Here is a 22,950-nt window from a genome sequence, read left to right as displayed (position 1 = left end):
ATACAATGTCAGTTTGTTCCAATATATGAAGATTTTCTCAGAATGTGTTCCATTGACACGGAGTGCCAGGTGAATCAGAACACAAAAGCAATTCGATAACGATCAACATATCCATTCATAGCCATATTGGCTTTTATAATCATGTCAAGTAGAAAAGTTTAGTACGAATTTATCAATAAGTACTATAATCATAGTACGAAAATTTATAAATAATGGAATTTTAAATGTCACTCATTATAATATCTTTTTTTTTACTCCTCTGTACATAAAAACGGTTAAGCCCTGTTGATACAATTACAAATATATATATATATATAAATGTAATTTAAAAGCCTGATGTCTCTAATATTTTATTAGTCTTTGAGTGAAGTACTATTATAATTAATAAATCAATGAATATTTAAAATTATTCACATTAAGGACTTAAATTTTTAACTTTGCCGTTTCATAGATTCTAGTCATTTGTAAAAAATACATTGGTAAAGAAGGCATATTATTCGATACACGATTATATAGGTGATAAAAAAGCGTGGAGTTAATGCTTGTTGACTTTCAGGCAGGAGACATAACATACATATATAATTGTATTTGTAATGTAGCTTTACTTTAAATAGTTTGTTAAATGACGATTCAAAAGTGCTTGTAAAAGCATACTTGAATAAAGTATATTTTGATTTGAAATACAAACAAATCATGACCTTATGGAATGATGGCAAGAATGTTAACAGCATTCCCCCGTTAATTCGAAATTCCTATTCTCTGAAGGTGACAGGAGCCCTTTTTATTGTATCATTAAGAGTTAGCCGTTGTGAATAACCAACCAGAACTTCCTGAACGAAAAGGAAAATCAATTTATTATATAACAATATTATATCATTTTAGAAAATCTTTACTCATTTGCAAAATAATAAGTACACGTCTCATGCCATCTCCTTCGGGATTTATTTTTTTCAATAATACAGAGTAAAGCGAAAAAGGGACGACGTTACTCAATCTGCTCCCTGTTTAAATTCAAGTGCCTCTTTATTAGTCTCGTATTTACATAGAAATGATATAGATGGCAGCTGTTTCTTTACGACTTATATTATATCACATTGCACAGGAACTTAATTAAAAGTAAAGGAACTCAAACCTCATCATGTAACAGATGTGGTTATTTAAACTGAATACTGTTGTGCTCTTTTTTTTTTATAAAAATCAAAGTTCAGATAATTTATTTTAAAAATATAAATATTTCTAAATAGGGCTCTTCTTCACTGTGCTGGGTAGGTTCTTTTTAATGTAATTTTCAGGCGAACGATCTACCCGCAGTTTAAGAAGTAGCATGATTTTAAAAAGCCTAATTGGGTTAACAAACGCTATATACATATTAAAAAATAAATCTACTATTATTTACGCGTTCAAAAAGAAATAAAACTCTTCAACTTTATTATTTCAATACAAATATAATATAATGATGTATGTAACACTTTAAAAACTAATTTATAATATATTTAGGTAGGTACTGTTATAGTCAATAAAATGTATAAACTCCGCATTTTAATGAATTGTAACTGCAGTGCTATTATGTAGGCACCCACTTCGTATCTGGTTCGTGATGTTGAAAATAAACTTCCAGTGATGTGCTATTTTGATGCGTCTCGTTTAAATGTTATAATTAATTATAATAGATTGATGTACGATATATCATTCTGACGTTTACGATCGTGCTCAGAGTGAGAGTGCTCGGTGAGTTTCGAATTTGTTCTTTCAGCATACGTCTATACCTTTATTTGTGGGACTGCCTCTTCGGTCTGATTCTTTTAGTTACTAGATGTAAGGCCACAAAAGCAGAGGTTCTGGGACAAGCCCCAGGTTGGGCCGATAAAAAGTTATTGGAGTTTTAGGTCAAAAAATTATGACTCAGAGTCAGTCTGGAAGTTATAAATGTGTAGTTTCTCGTGCCTCGGAAAGCACGTGAAGCATTTGATCAAATGCTTCACGTACTTTCCGATCGTGAGCCTGAACTATTTCCTGCACCTGCATATGAGTTTGTGCAGACACTTGTAGATAATGATATGTCCTGCGTAGTTGGCAGGTCTCATTTGAGATTGTCCTCCGTGACCAAAATCGAACAGGACGACACTAACATTTGTTTTAGACACAAAGAAACATGAACCATATACGTACTAGATGGAGACGATTATAAGCACAGCATAATAAACTATTCGAACTTTTATTTAGTTATCATTATACATATGTATACAGTTATAACCACAAAAAAAAAACCTAGAAAAATATATTAAAACACAATTGGTATCGCAAATAAACATTGTACTCGAAACACAAACATTCAAATATATACATGAATTCCAAACTAAGAGAGCCTAATAATTAATAGGGCGTATTCACAACGTAACTTAAAACATAATATTACAAGGTTAATAAAGGTCAAAGTTAAGCCCACTATGTCCACAAACAAAAACAATAGCATCGCGGTACGACCACAATTGTATCGCGGTAAAACAAAGACGGGCGTCGGGGATGTATACTAACTTGATTTATTACACTTGGAAGGAAGAAACGGGAATTAAACACAATTGCGTAGGAGATTAATGTTAGGGGATACAGCGAATTTAATGCAAAGCCTGCCACGAGATAAGATTTATTTCTGATCCCCAAACCTTTATTCTTTTAATCAACTATGATAATATTTGATTGGATTTTTTGAAATTATATTTATTTTGACGCATTATAAAAAAATTGTTGAGAGTAAACTTTTCGTTTTGCGTGCAATTTGAAAACTACACAATGAAGTTGCTCGCTAATCCATCAATTCAGTATCGAGTCGCTCGTAATAGACAACTTCACAAGATATAATTTTCAGAACATTTACATTAGAAAATATGTATTAAGAACCAACATTTACAATAGTCTCTTTCAAGAACACGTGTATTTAATAAAAAAAAATATTAATAATCCGTCTAAAAAGTAACGGTTACAGTTTATTTTAATATTAATTAATAAATATTAAAACCTCACTTCAATCTTAATTACTAAAGCAAAAATTAAATTCAGCACCATTTTCACGCTCATAAAAATCTTTATTGTTATTTGGGTGTATGAATTTATATTTTAGCGCTATTTTTCAAATAAATCTTAATTTTTTTTACTTGACCTTGTAAAGAGATTAGATAATCGAAGGTATTTGTGAGACCGAGCGAAGAGATTTACAAAGCGACTACGACCTGTTTTCATTATAAGCATTATGTTTAGATTACAGTGTCACACTCCAAAAAAAACTAAAACAAACGAGGCGGCTTTGATATCACGGTGTGCGTTACAGCTATTAAACGTCATTTACTAGTGTGCGCTTACTTAGTTACCTACTGTTGGCCACAATTTTTTCGACGCGTTCCCTGCTTTGACAGTGTATCTAGAGATACATAATCAAAGGCATTGTCACGGCATTATCACGCTGTCCCTTGTCATATTTTCTATGTTAGAAATACCCTCACTTCGCGAATTGTTAAGATACTGTGTTATATTTGGTAGTAGTAGTAGTTATATTTATCTTAACATTATATTACTATTAGGGGATTTTTTATTAACAACCAAAAAGGACATTTAACTTGTCGGAAAACATCATAAAGCTTATTACGTTCAAGAGCCGAGACGGCTCAGTGGTTAGAACGTGCATCTTAACCGATGATTCGGGTTCAAACCCAGGCAAGCACTACTGAATTTTTAATGTGCTTAATTTGTGTTTATAATTCATCTCGTGCTCGGCGGTGAAGGAAAACATCGTGAGGAAACTTTCTGTCTAATTTCAACGAAATTCTGCCACATGTGTATTCCACTAACCCGCTTTGGAGCAGCATGGTGGAATATGCTCCATACATTCTCCTCGAAGGGAGAGGAGGCCTTAGCTCAGCAGTGAGAAATTTACAGGCTGTTAATGTAATGTAAAGTAAAAAAAACGTTGAATGAAATTTTACCGTGTACCGTATAAATAAGTGCCACCAATCCCTACTGAAAAGTACAGCCTCCAATTTTTGCAAGCGTGGTCTATTGGACATTTAGGAACTGTAAATTATTTGAATTTACTCCGAGGATTGACGATTTTTGGACGTCACGCTATAAGCTAAAAAATAAATAAATATATACAGGATTTTTTTTTCAAATAAGGCTTAAATACAAAATTTTTTTTACCAAGTAGTGATTAAAAAAAAATGCTCTGTATACATAAAAGTCAAAGATTTTTATTTTACATAAAAGTACATTTAAAATTTACTTTTATGATTTGACCACCCAACCAATACGCATCAATTAACGTAAATCAACTTTTCAGAAACTAAATTTTGTTGAACACGGTAACAAATTGTAATTAACGAACCGTTTCCGAAACTAATTTTGATTTAATCAGCAATAAAATTGTTCGATTCGTTAATTTTTACATTGAACAGCTTTTCGAAAAGTCGCATTTAGTTAAATAATTGCCTGTAAAAGTTTTTCAGCTGAATAAAAACCTAAACTACCGTAAAGGATTGAATGTTTAATTAACGATTAATTGGTCGACTTGCTTTTTACGAACATTTTTTTAAAAACCGCCTTAAACCTCTAAAGGTTTAAAAGGCTTTTCTGTAGAGGATTCGGTTAAATATTAATGTAAATTATTTAATGTATGTCTTAGAAATTCTAAGCAATCTAGTTCATTATATTCATGTTTCTTCGTATATCAATCTCTTACTAAATAAAATAAAATTGAAAATTTTGTTGCGTATATTTAAAATATTAGTTATAGCATGTTGTGTTAAAGAACGACAAATACATTTCCAATACAAAGTTGTGTTTCATCAACACTTTACACTTTTAAAATTACTAGGTGGTAGGGCTTTGTACAAGCCCATCTGGGTAGGTACCACCCACTCATCAGATATTCTACCGCCAAACAGTAGTAGTCAGTATTGTTGTGTTCCGGTTTGAAGGGTGAGTGAGCCAGTGTAACTACAGACACAAGGGACGTAACATCTTAGTTCCCAAGGTTGGTGGCGCGTTGGTGATGTAAGGAATGGTTAATATTTCTTACAACGCCATTGTCTATGGGCGGTGGTGACCACTTACCATCAGGTGGCCCATTTGCTCGTCCGCCTACCGATATCATAAAAAAACCATTACTTCACAGTCTACTTCAGATGAATTATTATGAAGGTTAACTTCAGATCGATTTAAGTCACGGAAGCCATTTTATATCTATGCACTAAGTGCACTGTCAAACAAATAGTAAGACATCACCATCACCCATCGATATTGTCGCTGTAAGAAATTATAGCCATCCTTCATTATAATCACTAAAACCTAATTTATCACTAACCTTCGGTACTAAGATGTTATAACGCTTGTGACTGTTGACGACCTCCGTGGTCGAGTGGTGTGTACACCGGTTTTCATGGGTACGCCACTCCGAGGTCCCGGGTTCGATTCCCGGCCGAGTCGATGTAGAAAAAGTTCATTAGTTTTCTATGTTGTCTTGGGTCTCGGTGTATGTGGTACCGTCGTTACTTCTGATTTTCCATAACACAAGTGCTTTAGCTACTTACATTGGGACCAGAGTAATGTATGTGATGTTGTCCAATATTTATTTATATTTATATTTACTGTAATTACACTTTCTCGGTATTTACGCAGAGTCGCTTGCACAGAGCCCTATCATCGTGTGAATTTTAAGGAGAGTCTTATCACCAGTCCAAATTAAATGATTTGACACGCCTGTGTGCAAACGCCTTATTAAGCTAACGTACTTAACATTTCCTAACTTCGAGCTGCTAATTGTCCGGGGTTTCAAGTTTAAGGTCCTTGGGGTCTTCAGCCTTTTCTAGCTAGCCGCGAGTCCAGCTGCCAGCAATAAATTGATTTATATATCATGGTAAATTTTTGTCATGGTAATTTAAACCTAATCTTCAAATGTTTATTTTTATAAAAAAACATTCTTATCAAAATAAGTTACTTCAAAATATAGGAAACTATAAAAAAACAATTACTTTAATTTATAACATACGTTCTCCTTGCTTCAGTTCATTTAAATAAATATACTTTGTTTATTGAGAGAAAGATCTAGCGAGAATATGGAATATTATTAAGTAGGGGATTAACTTTTACGTTTCTGCTAGGGCTTTATGCAAGCCCGTCTGGGTAGGTACCATCTACTCATCAGATATTCTACCGCCAAATAACTGTATTTAGTATTGTTGTGTTCCGGTTTGAAGGGTGAGTGAGCCAGTGTAACTACAGGCACTAGGTACATAACATCTTAATTCCCAAGATTGGCGGCGCATTGGCGATGTAAGGAATGGTTAATATGTATGTCTTACAGCGCCATTGTCTATGGGCAGTGGTGACCACTTACCATCCGGTGGCCCATTTGCTTGTCTGCCAAACTATATCACAGAAAAAACCTACTAAAAAGTTTATTTTAGAACAATCAAGTGGTCAATAACAGCGAGAAATCAGAAATAGTACTTGCCCGTATTTTCAAATATTATCAAGTTTTTATTTAAGACCTTAAAATAGGTCTGCAATAGCCATTTACAAATTAAGCAGTTTTCAGTTTAGAAGTGTTTTTTTTAAGTGAATACGCCGGTCAGACTTCGGTTAAGACGATTTCATCAGCTATTTTTCAAAATAAAACTTACACAATACACAATTATTTTGTTTAATAACGTAAAATACATTGGGTAACGTCATATATCTGGTAACCGACGTACCGCATAGGACCAAAGAACTAAGGCTATAAAACGTCTTCAACTTGGTATCTCGTGGGTAACATTAAAATAGCAAAGTTTCGTTAGTATCGCAGATGTCAAGTGGCGAATAAAACAGAAAAAAAGTTAAACTAGTAAGTTTTGGGGTTAGGAAATAACTTGAAGAAAAACCTTCACAGTTATATTGAGAAACAACGTTTTTATTTGTTAACTGAAGTTGTATTTTCTTTTTTTTATATAACAGAGTTCTTCTTATAAATATTTATCTATACATATAGTAAAATTGGAGTGTCTGTGTTTTATATTAAAATAACTGCTTTTTACTAAATGCATATGTATGTATACGATAGACATACTTAATAAAATTTTTTTACAATTTTTGTCTGTCTGTTTGGTCCGGCTAATCTTTGGAACGCCTGGACCGATATTGACAGGGCTTTCACTGGCAGATAGCTGATGTAATAAGAAGTGACTTAGGCTACAACCATATTTTATTTGTTAAATTCAAACGTGCACGAAGTCGCGGGCACAGCTAATAAATAAACAAAAATGCATTAATTAATCCGTATAGTTGCTATTCACAAGAGTGGTCTCAACATTGTTGATATAATTAATTATCCTTAGGTAATGTTTTATAAAAAAAACAGGGTTACAGTGCCACTTGTTATTAGGTTTAGTGAACTACATATATTTGAAACTTAAACTACATGTATTTACATAATAAGTTTCCAAATATATTTACATTACATTAGCAGTCTGTAAATTTCCCACTGCTGGGCTAAGGCCTCCTCTCCCTTTGAGGAGAAGATTTGGAGCATATTCCACCACGCTGCTCCAATGCGGGTTGGTGGAATACACATGTGGCAGAATTTCGATGAAATTAGACACATGCAGGTTTCCTCACGATGTTTTCCTTCACCGCCGAGCACGAGATGAATTATAAACACAAATTAAGCACAGCAAAATTCAGCGGTGCCAAAAGCGGTGAAAACCCAGGCAGAGTTTGAACTCGAAATCATCGATTAAGATGTACGCGTTCTGACCACTGGGCCATCTCGGCTTCCAAATATATATTCAATTCAATTAAATAAAAAGATAATTTATGTTGAATTTGTATTATTTCAAAAATACAAAATAATTACCAAAAATGTTCATGATTTTATTAAAATCGTTCCGACGATCAATTACACGCCTCGTTTCAACGGAGAGTAATTTTAAATCTGTTATCGAATCTGGTACCCGCGAGATCCATTCATCCATCATCGAGTCAAACACTACTGAAATTTCAATCAATAATAAATAATAACTATAAATATAGATAATAATATACAGTGTCTCGGTCCATTAATTCATCAATTACAAAAGACAAATGGAACTTGACGATTCACTAGGAAATCGTTAATACTATAAATTAGAAATAAATAAAAGTATCTTATAATTATAATCCTGCTTAGGTTGCTAGGTCTTCTTGTAAGGAGATTATTACGAACTATAATAAAACGGTATTTGAACGTTTGTTACCTTAATACTGTTTATTGTACTTAAAAATTAATTAAGACAATCCCAGCCCATGATACCAAATTAAATCAAAATATACTTTATTCAAGTAGGCTTTTACAAGCATTTTTGAATCATAATTTAATAAGCTATAAGAGTATAAGTGAAGTTACCACCGGTTCGGAATGCAGATTCTACCGAGAACAACCGGCAAGAAACTCAGTAGTTACTCTTTTTCAACATTTAAAAGTACAATGTCATTTAATACATCCTGCCTGGAAGTCTTAGCTCCACGCTTTTTTATCATCTATATAATCTTGTATTGAATATTATGCATTCTTTACCAATGTATTTTTTTACAAATTATTTGAATTTATGAACCGGCAAAGTTAAAAATATCTGCGGTATTTTGCCCTAGGTAAGCAGACGCAAGTCTTAACCGATAATTGGGGACTCAAACTGAGGCAAGCACCACTGAATTTTTATATGTTAATTTCTGTATGTAATTCATTTCATGATCGGTGAAAGGAATGAATTTGCTTTAAATCTTCTTCTCAGAGGAAGAGGAGGCCTTAGCCCAGTAGTGGTACAATTACATGATGTTACTTGACTTCACTTTGTCAATCTATATCTGCAGTCATGACCACCTGTCGTCAGGTGGTCTATATCGACCTAACTAGGGTATTATACTGTTACAGCATTGAAGGGCAGTGAACGATATACCACGTGAGTTTATCTAAAATATACTAGAGATTATTCTACGTATATAAATGTAACATAGCAATCTTGTTCTTTATCGGTTTGACCTTCGTTCAGATGAGTTTATATTTTAGAGATGAAATAGCTTCTTAGACCGCAGGCATACTTAAATTTTCCTCCTGTAAATTGTATAATAGCAAAACTGTGTGCTAAAAACCAATCTATATTAATTTTACTAGCCAAGAAAGTGTGAATAATTATTAAAGAACATTTCTGAAATTGATTAATTGATTTTAATCCTATCGATGATATTGATTCCCGATAATATAGATATATTTTGTAAGTTTGTTTAACCATAAATAAAGTAACAAATAAACTTTAATGTTATTAATTAAAAGAAAAAACACTAAACTAGTAAGTGTACCATTGTTACGAAAATCTAAATTTAATTATTAACCCCACCGTCAATTTTAATAACAGAAATCACCGACCTTTAGAAGTAATTAAATAAGTTTACAAAGTAATTAAAAGCTAGTGATTATTAAGCGAAGTTTATCAGTTTACAGAAAATCAATTTTCGTATTCGAATCGGTTCAGTAGAGCTATTCTGTAAGAACAAACTCAAAACTCACTTCACGAACACAATAATGAAAATACGATCACGAAAAGTCAGAATATGATATGCGTTATTGATTTTAATAGCTTTAAACCGTAAGTCAATTTTAACACTTCACAAGTGAGATAGGAAATGAGTTCTTACAATTAATGATTGCGGTAAAAGCCCTTCGGGTAAACTCTGACCCACTTCATTGGCAATAATATGTACGTTCCATACATACATCTTTATATTTAAGAAGGTTTGATAAGACAACTTAAAATTAATTTAATCTATCCAGATAAAACTAAATGTTATTAGACAGATTAAAAAAACATTTGTTACGTAATCAAATCAAATTCCTCGCGTGAAGTTTGTTGGCTCTTATGAGCATTTCCTCATTGAGATACCTTTCAGGCCAATCATTACCTCTTTTAACTCATATTACCTTATAAAATTGAAGCATTACACTAAGTAATTGACAGTCAAAGTAAAAATTACAATCCTACAATTATCCTATAATTACTATACTATCCTATCGGAAATAAAATGAACAGAACTGAAAAAAATCACAATCAAATATCAAAAGTAACAATACGTCTATCTAGCCTTTATCTATAAATGTTCTTGATGAGGTAATTTGTTAAAATCTTCTTTCGAATGTCAAATCAAGGATCGCAGAAAGAATAAAACTAGCGTTCATTTAAACATCCACAATCAACGTATATACGTTAGACCGGAAATCATAATAGTTAAACCAAACCCTTTTCTTATGCAAATCAGATCCAATTCAATCTTGATTAGATGTTGATGTTTCGTAAGAGGAGAAATTTACACGGAGTTAATTAGTACATGTTTCTATTTAAATGATTATCAGTGTTTATTTTAGTGTTGAATGAAACACGACATACGCGATGTGCATATATGGATAAAACATTGCTCGCTACATAATTCAATTGATATATTATTTGAGGAAGAAGCGATGTAAGCCCAGCTGAGGGCTGGTAACTACGTCGAAGAACCGATGGTTTTGGTGCAGAAATATCATAAAACGAATACTCGAATTAACAAACACGGGGCCTGAAGAAGGCCATTGGACTCGACTGGATGAAAAATTACTGGGATTTTTGGCGCACCTAGGGGAATTTATGTCCGGCATTGTATTGAAATTGGTAAATGATGATACGTTTCTGAAGAAAGATTGAAACAGAGAAGTATGACAAATATGAAACATCATACATGGAAGAGATATTTTCATGTCAAAAACAAAATCTAAATATACTTTATTCAAGTAGGCTTTTATAAGGACTTTTGAGTCATTTAACAAACATGAGTGGTAAGTGAAGCTAGCTCCGGTTTGGAATACAGATTAGAATCTGAAAGAAACTCAGTAACTATTAGAGAACAATCGGCAAGAAACTCAGTAACTATCTTTTTCAACATTTAAAAATATCTTTATGTAGACTAATTAAAATTTGAGTATTTTGCTAGTTCTTCTCGATAGAGTCTATATTCCAACTCGAAAGTAGCATTACAATAATGTATCTTGTAAAATTACGATTTATACGAAGGTGTAGTTTTAGATTATTTATATATATTATAACAGCAGAACCCGACAGATGTTTGCCCTGTCTGTACAATCATTCGACAGTTCACAATCTCGCGAGATAGTTTATAATCTAACGGTATTCAAAATTTTACAGTGACATATATATCAATTATCATGCCGATTGAGTGAACGGAAAATAAGCTGATATGCTGCATCTAGTAGCGAGTTACATAAAAGGGGATAGCATAAAAACCTACTCCATAAAAATACATACTAGTAAATGTGCCAATTTTCATGGTGATCCATCAAACGGCGTTGAAGTCTATTAATCTCAATCAGACATACCAACCAACCTTCATTTTTATGTATATATGTCCCTGTAAAATTTTAAATATCGTTAGATTATAACCCATCGATTAAAAAATAGCATAGCCCATAGACGTTAGCGCTGTTAGAAATATTACCCAACCCTTACTTCGCCAATGCGCCACCAATCTTGAGAACTAAGATGTTATGTCCCTTTACCTTTATTTATACTGGCTCACTCACCCTTCAAACTGGAACACAACAATACCAAGTATTGCAGCTTGGCGGCAGAAAATCTGATGAGTTGGTGGTACGTACCCAGACGGGTTTACTCAATGCCCTACCACCAATTTTGCGAGATAGACTATAATCTAACGGTATTTACAATATACGGTGACATATACACTTGTACAAATCAGCTGACGTCGCTTTACTTTTGTACATAAGCGTATAATATTTGACATAATTGAGTAAAAGATTAAAGATAACATTGATTTTATTTAAACAATAATGGATGTTGTGCGTTCGAGTCAAATACCAATGTAGTTATTCTATCTACCAATAGATGGCGTTGTGCCTTCTGTTAAATCGCGCTGTCAAGATAATCACGGATGTGCTTAAGAGATTTCTTAGTGTATTATTGTTATAAGTTTAAATATACGAGTTAAGTAAACGTGTGAGTTTTTCATTTTTAACATAATAATAATTCATAGGTATGTCTGCTTAAATAATATTAAGACATACTGACATACCTTTATGTATATTTATATGTGTGATATTATATTTGAGATATGGAAATATTATATGATTATACTGAAGAGTCGGAGACGATTAACAGAAGACTTTAGAATTTGCGTGGGTTTTCTACATAATCGTGTCTAATATGTTCCCGTGTACGATATTTCAGTTTATGACATCCATATAAAAAACTATAAATAGATGTATTTAGTATACACGTCAGTGTAGTTATTAAATATATAAAAAAGGTTAGTATTAAATAGTTTGAATATAAAATAAACAGATAGCCCTATCTGTTTAACTGTTATAATTTTTTTTAAATATACCAATAAAAAAAGAAATTTTGTGGTATTTTTTGATATTCAAATAAAATGTAATAAACATTATAATGTCGTGGAAAACATAAAAATGTTTTATCAATTGATTTCTACACTAAAACGAAGTTTTGAGTATCAAAAAATATTAAAACTAGTGGTTAGAGAGCTGACAAGCTAAATTCCTGTATGATTTACTCATGTGGTAGACATTGATAATTACGCCCTCATAGTTACATAGAGTTATCTATCAGAGACAGTGCGTTGAATTTGTTTAACAAAATTGATACTATATGATTAACTCTTGTCTTTGAGACTAGAATCCTTCTAAAGAGGAAATGTAAGAGGCATCTATCTCGGACCGTTGTAGTTTTTTTTAAGTTAAAAGTGCAGAAATGTTCTTCTCGAATTGTTTAATTAAAGACTACGTAAAACAACACAAAATTACAGACATGCTGTTTCCCGTTTTTAAATTGGCAGCGCTACAAAAATTTTAAAAAGATGCCATATGTATTTATTAATTTGTATTCATTTGAAATATACTATTGAAATCATAAATATAAGACAAATCAGATAAGCTATAATAGCAAAATAAGATTGTAATAGTTATTTATAAGTTGGTACTTGGTTTGAGCAAATATGACCATATTTCTGATTTTCGATCAAAGCTTAAGTGGCCCTTTCACCTTTACCGTAATCTAAAAGTTTATTTTATGCCACGTATTACATAACCCAAGTAGTTATTTTAATTTAAAGGGGAGGTTTGTTTTTGCTGGAGAGTTCATTGAGATACTGGATTCCTCTGACAGTTTGAGACAGAGGTTGCTGTACATAATACCAAATAGTTTTGATCCTCGTATATCGTATTTACTAATATAATTATATTTTTTATGGCAGTACCTTTCCTTCTCATCGAATGTAAGCTGTTGAAAGATATCGGTATTAACTGATAAGCACAATTTTTTGTACAAATGTGCTCATTATCATAAGTACTTCCGTACTTCTTTTGTTTTTAAACACATTAGAAAAGTAACTATAATTTTATAAGGATTCATAGTTTTTAGTATCGATATGCCAATGGTAATAATTTAAATAAGGTATTAGTATCACCATAGAAAAGGGGTTTCCTTATTTAATCCTTTTGTTATCAAATTTTAATTATGAGTAGCTTTAAAGCGGCTAGCAATAAAGACATTATTCACTTTTCTCAACCCGTAATCAACATAAGTTAAAACATTTATGGTTATTCACAAAATTTCTCAGGCTATTTAAGCAATTTAAAAAACATTTCGGTAACTCCCAGTAATTTCTATCTCTTTAATTCGTAACATTTAGACTGTTACGGCGCTTTTACGCTTATTTAAAACGCGACTGGCTCGAGTAATCTCTGACAAACGTCTATAGGACAGCTGGAATTCTAGCCTGTATTTACTGCCTTTAAAAATGCTCGACTCTCTTCCGTAAGTGCCTGTCTTATCTTTTCCAATAGACGACTATCTATTCCGATTTATGGGTCAACTTTATTGAAATTGAACTGTAAGTTTTATAAGTTGGAACACTTGACTTAGAAAATTGAGTTCATAATATGAATCATTTCTCTAGTTGACGATCTATGCGCGGAACTACATCAATCAACTTAAATAAATACAAACTATTCTTGACTTGAAGTTAAATTCTACAATATGTACATGTTATGCGAATGTGTATAAAATGAAAAATATACCGATAATATAATTATAGAAGGCAATTTTTGTGTTTTAGAAGTTAAGTAAGGAAGGTGAGTTTGTAACATTTGTAACTACAGGCACAACTAATGTGCTGTGCCTGTAGTTACAAATGTGGCACATTGGTGATATAAGGAATGGTTAATATTTCTAATGCCTCTGGGTTGTGGTGACCACTACACATCAGATGTTCCATTTGCTGCCTAACTATGTCCACTTTCCACCTACCTATTACATAAAAAAGTATATCGTACAATATAAATAGGGCGTGATATTAAAATACAAAATGATTTTTGTGTTTCTATGTAAACATACAATAATGTCTCCAAAAAAAGGACAGGACCTCCTAAAGAGCGTCAGTCATCCATCACACTGCACTACTATAGTTCGGTGGAACTGCATTTAGCAGAATTTCACCCGAAGCGTGTACCTATATTTACTTATAATATTTTCCTTCGCCACCACGCACGATACAGCCACATATTAATCAAATGAAAAATCAGATTCTAACCCGTGATGTTTCGGTTAAGTTCCAAACCTTCTACCCAAAACGAGAAGCGGTGTGTTACTTCACTTTTATATTGCATTTTATTTTGGTAAGCATATTGTAAGACAATTGGAGTTTGTATACTTTGTTAAAAATGTAACTAAAGGAGTCCCAAGCTCTTCTCTACATATTATAAAACAAAGTCGCTTTCTGCCATCTGTACGATTAGATCTTTTACAGTTTGCAACGGCTTTTATTGAGGTTTTCGTCAATAAACAGAGCGATTCAAGAGGTTTATATCTATAATAAATGCATATTATAGTAGAGAAAAAAACCCGAGATTGTCAACCATTCCTTTTTATTTTTCTTTTCTAATCTAGAAGATTCAAAAACAGACCTCGAAATAGAGCCTTATAAGTATGCGCCACAAACAATGACACATGAAGTGTTACATATTCATAAACAAATTGTATTCAAATTAATGGTTATTTTTATTTCGTTGTATTGAGAATATTAATTAAATTTCATTTTATAATAAAAAAAAAAAACTGAAAAATTTAATAACATCAAAAAATAACTTAACCAACCAGCTAACAAAATAATCACAATTACAAAATATTTAAAACAAATTTATCGAGAACAGAATAAAGGCAAAGTTCGTCCTGAACTTAAAAAAAAATTAATTGGATTTCAAATGTTGATTATTCTTACGATATGTATTTTATTATTTATTTCCGGGAGGCAGATCAACAAATGTGCTACTAATGTTTTTATATTTCAATCGAATCAATATTGTAAATCAGTAACATTTTTAAAATATGAGCAACTCATCGTCGTTAGTAGTACTTTGAATAGTTGCAGACAATTTTATCATCCATAAGCAAAACATATAGATCTTGAATAAAGTTACCGGCATAGGTAGTCACTTATGTACAATCACAATAATTCACAATTATATACCACTTTATACACCGCTATCAATAAGATCTCAGTTGTTTTGCGTACGTTATAATTTATATTTCCGGTTTAAACCTTTGTTAAGTAGAACCATCTTTATTCTATATAAAATAAACCCTAAAATATCGCAGTGACTCTTGACATTATACGTAATGTATCACAAGTATTTAATAATTAGCTATCTGATAACTCTAGTAATTGTGTAAAATATATTTTGGTTTTGGGTATAAGATCGATCCAATACGCTCTCTGTGTCGGCATGTGTGTTCTCTACCGTTGCTCTCTATCGCCTCGAGTATGCGTGGCGTGTATAATCATAACTTTGTTACTATGAATTATTTATTTTATTTAAAAAGAAAATTTCTATATATCATAGTAAAGGAAGTGTATAATTTTATTTATTTACTCGTTTTCTTTATTTATAAAATGTTTCGATGACCTTCAACTTCGACTTTTCATATATATGCAGCGTCCTGTGACAGACATAATATGATTTTTCTTTTTTTTATTTACTAAAAGATAATTCTTTTTGATTTTGATCGTAGTCAAAATGTCAACTGCGATAAGCCAATCATAAACTATTAAACAATAATAACTGTATACTTCTTGTCGCATACAATATGTAGGTACTTATTTTGAGAGCTTAAGATGCCTTTAAATGTTTATAAAACCCTAATATAAATAACTGACTTATAAGATTAAGAAGTTAAAGCAACAAATCGTTTTGTACGCTGCAATTATATTGAAGTATATGTTATTCTCATATATATTCGGTATTATGTAAGTGTTCGTATTGTATGATTCTTACAAAACAGTTTTCCATTTCAAGCTACTAAGCATATGAAAAACATAATAATCTTTATGAATAACACTGTCCGTGGGCGAATGCTTACAAAATGCACATAGGAGTTATGAATTCTGTTGCAAATACGATAGTTGTCGCTTTAATAGAAACATTGCGGTTGTATAATTGTGATCTTAGTAATCTTTCTGTTTTTATCTCTATTTATATGTGGCCCCGTTTGAGTGTGACATTCGCACTTTATAGCTTATATGAAAATAATGTATGATGTCGTGATATATATATACAGGGTTATTGGTAATTCGACGTATTCCCGTTAGGGGGTGATAGGGGTGACTATTTGCGATCATTTTAACCCCCATATGCATGATGCAAAAGTGAACCATTTTTGAGTTATCGTGTTTTTTAGATTTTTTCAAAATAAGTCAAAATAGCAACTTCAAAAATTTATTAAAAAAAAATTTTTGAATAAAATCTACTTTTTTCTTCTGATTTACAAAAACGATTAAACACTGGATATTTTTCAAAATTTAAACAATCACTATCGGTCTAAATTTAAAAATGCGAGACGGAAAACGATATTATTTCAATATTTCTTTTTTACTTTTTTTCCCTCAAATATGCCTGAAAAACAAAAAAAAACATTATGAAACTTGTTCTGCAGATTATTTTAAAAACATAATCGTTTACTTAGATTTCCTAAAATGTATAAAAACTAGGTATTTATTTCAAAGCAACCGAAATAAAATGATCAGAAAGGACGCTGGTGGAAATTCGTATTCGAACATTACCGAATTCGTACTTTAAAATTCCCACAAAATTGATTTAAAATAATAACCAATGTAAAAAAACTTACTTAACTTACTTACTTAATACAAATTTAAAATAAAATTTAGACACATAAACAGTTCAGTAGCTAAGTTACAATTAATAACCCCGTATATATGTCGTGATATACATAAAAAAATATCTTAAAATAATAACAATAAAACTGTTATTTAGTTGTTAATATAATCATTATATAGTACTAAGTGTTATATAAGTCATTATGTCTCTGGAATCCCAGACCAGGAGATATTTGGTTTAATTGAGACACTGTTATCTTCTTGAATGTTATAAAAGTAATTCTAATTTCGCTTGTATGCATTCGCCTACTAGCTTATTCTAAACTATGCAATGAATGTCGATGTGATATTCATTATTGTTAATATTATTTGTCCAAAAAGATTCTCGTTTGCAATCACCTTAAATAAAATAAAATGATAGTAAATAAATTATTAAATTTTTATCAATGTAAAGAAGATATACAGACGCTTAATTATCTAAACTAAAAAAAATGCATTTTTTAAACTTATTTTATGTATTTATCGTACATATTTAAACTCTATTTTATATATAAGTAACATATTAATTGTAAGCTCATTATTTAAAATAATGTCAAGAGGTTAATGACAAACCCCATTTCTTCCTATTCGAAACGGACGTATAGCTAGTGTTAAATTTTTTTTTAATTCCACTCATAATTTTATTTAACATTTTTCTTATAATATAAAAAAAAATTATCAGCTCATTTAATGTTAAATGAATTTCTGAAGCATCACGTAAAACTGGCAGACTTAGTAGAACGATTATTATGAAAAAAATGTGTTCGTACAGCTTACTTGAATCAGATACTTTTTTAATTAACAATCTGACTGCGCTTAAGTATAAATATAAAATCTGTATATCAATATTGTTATTAAAATATTTCGAGATATTTTTAATTTTTAAAGTAAATATTTTATATTAATATTATCGTATTATAATTATAAGCTATTATTTTTAAACTACTATCATGTCATCGTGTATATATCAATCAAATTTTTTTTACAAATATATCGAGCAACAACCGTAATGTGTTCTGCCAATAACGCCAATTTACAAATCGTACCTTTATACGAAAAGGCTATCCTCTTCAACAAATAAAAAGTTTTTATTAGGTAATAAATCTACTGTATTTTTTGCGTTATAATAATGATTCTTGTTATTGAGGAAAACGAAATCAATATACTTCCGTAGACGAACGGTCAAGGAATGTCAAGAATCCTATAAAATATTTTTATGGGAATCTTGACATCGATCCGTCTTTTTTAACGGTGTCTGTATGGTATTCGGCTAATATATATTTTTAATTACCGTTACGTGCGCCTGTTATGATAATACTATATTAACTCTTATCATAATATGTTACATTATCTTTTTTTTTAAATTGTTAGTATCAATATTTGATTCTATTTAAAATCATACTGACTTCACATGACATTTGAAATATTTTAAATTTCAAATATGTACTTGGTTTCGTCAAATAAATTATATAATAATAGCTTGAGAAATACTGGTACATAACGTCTAGCGTAAGAGAAATGGCATAAAATGTTTTTTTTTATTTTTAAAAGTTATATTTGCCCGACGAGGCATGTTAAAAAATAATTTACATATGTTTTAACTCTCAAATTAAAATGTAACAATTAAACTTTAATTTAAATTAAATTATATACATAATAATAATAAATATGCACATATAATAATAAAACAAAATAATAAATCAGCATAGAAAAACTCACCTAAATTATTCCAAATCAACAAAACCACATGATAGTTCAAAAACACGCACAGTCAAGTACACCGTATAACTGAAACTTGGTTTTGTAAACCGTAGTGCACACGTCCACCCAGCACAACGGTCCGTAAGCTACTGAATTCAAACTTGGAACGCCGCATGCATTCAGTTCTAAACATGCGCAGTGAAAATTTCGCAATACATTACTGGCTGGAATTTATTAAGCTGTATAGCATATTTATGGGACCATTGCCATTTTATAAAGGCGTCAAAGCCTTTTCGAAAGCATAATGACTGGTGGTGGTTGAACAATACTACGGCTTAAGTGCTCTATTTGTAACATTTTCGGTATATCATTAACAGCACTGCTGATTATAATTTGAAGTTAAAAAGATACCCAGATTGTGTAGTTTTTTTAATGGGTCGTATAGTTTTCATAAATGTGTTTTTATATTTTTTTTATAAAATAACGTTATGATCGTTTTTGAATGCAAACATATGAAAAGAATCCATAAATCTCTAAAAATATTATCTTTCTCACGGACGTTTCAAATTAAACAGTACGTTAATAAAAGAGATTCTCGGCTAGCAATAAATTTTCATTAATTAAGTTTCGAATATCGAATAAAGAATGACGTGAAAAAAGAAATAAATTCAAATTAACAATTCGAATATCTTAAATGGAGTTCGGGATAAATATGTCGCCGCTTTTTTCACAGGAAACTGTCAAACTCGCCGTCTGGAATAAAAAGTTATGGATTAAAATATTTATTTATTTACATAAAATAAACGTATTGCAAAAATGGAACACCTGTACTTTATCATTGATTTAATATTTTTAAATTTTAAAAGCTAAAGCGAATAAATGCAAATATTCGTATTTTATTCTAAATTATTCCATACATCCAATAGCAGTTGAAACACTTGGACTTTAAAACTGCACAACCTCTCATTAGAAGTATAATAAGTCATCTTTTTGTCAAATGGCAAACTCACTTCGTCCAAGGCATTGGAATTGAGATTCAACCGGGAAACGCTGCTAGGATTCTTGCCACCATTCCACGCGGTCATGATTGACTTGAGACAATGTAAATAAACCTTATGTATTAAATAAATTGTAGTTTTGATTTTATCAGCCCACAGTATCATTCATCAAGTATTATAACCACGTACTTCCAATAAAACCATTACGGAACCCTGACGATCTAAAAATGTCAAGACTTGTTAAAATTTCGATTGCCAAAATTCCAAATTGGAACATAATATATATTCTAAAGGCGTTAATCTAAAGTGCTTTTGACTGGTTTACAGTGACTAATTTATAAATGAATAATATTTATTTACTAGTCAAACTTATTTAATGGCAAAACTAAATTCAACTCCATTTTTTTAATGTTTCACTTATATATCGATACGTAGCTTTATCGATTAAGTCAATGCAAAAACTACCGCATGAACGCCATATTTATTTACAAAAACAAAAGTAATATTTGTAATACAAAAAAAATTAAATTTTTGTTGTTAATAAAGAGAGTTTAAGCGGCGTGCCAAATGTATTAATCCATAGTATATTGCTATGCGAATAAAATAATCAAAAACTCTTCTTAGTTTTATAGCGACTCAAACCCAAATTCAGTGTATTAAAATTATTTCATATTGATACAAAAATATTTTTAAAATCCATATAAATTAATGATTATGTTATATTCTATAAATGCGAAATTTATTGCACCTCCGAGAGATCCCCCCACTATGCAGAACCCCCATAAAGACTGAAACTATTACTAAATATACTAATAATCTACTCGTACCTCAATGTACAAGTAATAAGCTTACATATAATCTTGGATAGAGTATTGACTGTTCGTCTATATATATTGTAAACGGGTGCTGCACTATATCTCGTTGAATATGTTAATCCAACGGACTCAATTATACCATTAACATATAACTAGGTACGTAGTACAGTTAGTAGTTGTAGCATATATATATGTAATTGTATTTTATTAACATACTCGTAGCTATGTCATTAAATTGGTCAAAGCGACAACGGAGTTTCTTGCCACTGCAAGAGTCTACATCCGCCTTCCATTAAATGTGATCGTGTAAAAGTTTGAAACCAAAATTGCTTTTAAGAGCTTCCATGAATAATGTGTATTTTGTTATTGAATCGCTGCTTTATTTTCACCTGCTTGGTTTATCACTATAATTCATCTCGTGTCCGGTGCTAGTGTCTTGTATGTACATAAACAACTATGTATTCGCAGTGACACGGAATAGGCTCCAAGCCTTATCATTATCAGGTGCCTTTACCCAGCTTAATTTACTGTTAATTTTGGTATGATTGTAAGGAAAGGCCGCAAATCCCAAGGTTCTAAGTTTAAGACCCAGATCAGGCCGATAAAAAGCTATTAATATTATATATAATATATTATTTTTTCTAATGTTAAGTGTGTATAAATAAATATTATGTACTTAATCCCTACATCCCAGAATTAAGGTACACAACGAGGATGAAGACAAAGATGATTTTAGATTGGTATTCTAGGTAGAAATAAAAACATACAGGCCATCAAACTAAGGCACGGACAACGGTCGTGTTAAGATTAGAAACAAGAAATAAAAAAAACATAAAAAAAGTCTCCTTGTGTCATGTCTGACGTATTTTTTTGTGTGTCATAATAATAGCAATCCCAGCAATTTGTTACCGTAATCTTTTAATCTCAGGGTAAGCGTCTCTTCGTTTTTAAGGTTGCCTTCCACTAAATGCCCATGGGACTCATATCGTGCTATAGTACAGGCGATGCCTACGCTTGCGGACGACAATTTTATCCCGATGGACTTTGAAAATGCATTACAGTGTGGAATTACAGTTTTTGTCATTTTTCTCGAGCACTTTTCATAGTGCTGCTTTTTTTTCCGAATTGCAGTTAATAATCCCATTGAAATACAGAACATATAATAAAATAAGCTTCGATGCTTGAATATTCAATGTATATTTTAATTTGTGTTATTTTTATGTATTGCTTTTTTATTATATATATCTCCTTTGTCTATGTATCCTGGATCAGATCGGTCCTAGATTTGAATTCCGGGTCGGGGCACAAAAAGTTTTATACCAAGAAACTCTCAACCTTACACCTACTCTTATTTGGGAGTTTCAATATCGTGCCTTGGAACACAAGGAATGAAAAGGAGATCTGAGCACTAGCTCACACCTACACAAAGATATCATTTGTTTTTAACGAAGAGTTACCAAATGTTACTACATTTGATAAGTCGTTAGAAACTGCGTTCTTCATTAATCATAACTTAATACTAACTTAATGATGTTACATAATTTTAAACCATTCGACATAAGTATTCATATCAACAGCGTTTTAATTTTGAATAAAACCTGTTTGTAAAATAATGCCATTAATTATCTCTTTTTTTATTACATGCATGTATAGAAAAATATATTTTTTAGGCCATAACATTAAGCGGCATTAAATCCTCTAAAGCAGCAATTTCGGAAGTCGAAACCAACAGGACCAACTGTTTTATTATCATTATTCTAATTTAATTTTTCAACACTGTGTAATGTAATATATAAACACGAACAGTAAACAGATATATTATTTACTGGAAGTGCCGAATTATATTTCATGTTTACATGTATATTTACATTATATTTAAATAAACATAAATAATACGCATGTATTTTTTCATACCTCTACTAATATGATTAACTGGCGACTCACCCTTCTTTGCACAGGTGTAAATTTATTAATATAGCAAATGATATCATATAAATATATTTTATAACCTACAGAATTCAGAACTTTAAATGTATCTTTATACTACTAGAGAAAAATTTGTTAAAATTGTATCATTATTATAATTATATTCCTTATGATGAGAATAGTCATCGCCAGCCTTTCCCGTTTGTTAGGGGTTCGGT

At 31.1% G+C, this 22,950-nt stretch overlaps 1 protein-coding gene across 1 annotated transcript in view; it reads right to left on the bottom strand.

Annotated features, from left to right (window-relative positions):
- LOC113399125 (connectin-like) overlaps window positions 1-19,135 on the bottom strand; it is a 55,526-nt gene extending 36,391 nt beyond the window's left edge. The window contains exon 1 of the mRNA XM_026638171.2: window positions 19,012-19,135. The gene's annotated coding sequence lies outside the window, so the exon portion shown is untranslated. The remainder of the gene's footprint in view (window positions 1-19,011) is intronic.
- Window positions 19,136-22,950: the final 3,815 nt, after the last annotated feature.

This window comes from Vanessa tameamea, chromosome 15 (genome assembly GCF_037043105.1).
Source record: "Vanessa tameamea isolate UH-Manoa-2023 chromosome 15, ilVanTame1 primary haplotype, whole genome shotgun sequence".
Classification (NCBI taxonomy): Eukaryota; Metazoa; Arthropoda; class Insecta; order Lepidoptera; family Nymphalidae; genus Vanessa; species Vanessa tameamea.
The sequence above is the reverse complement of the archived record's forward strand: the minus strand, read 5'-3'. Positions and strand labels throughout refer to the sequence as shown.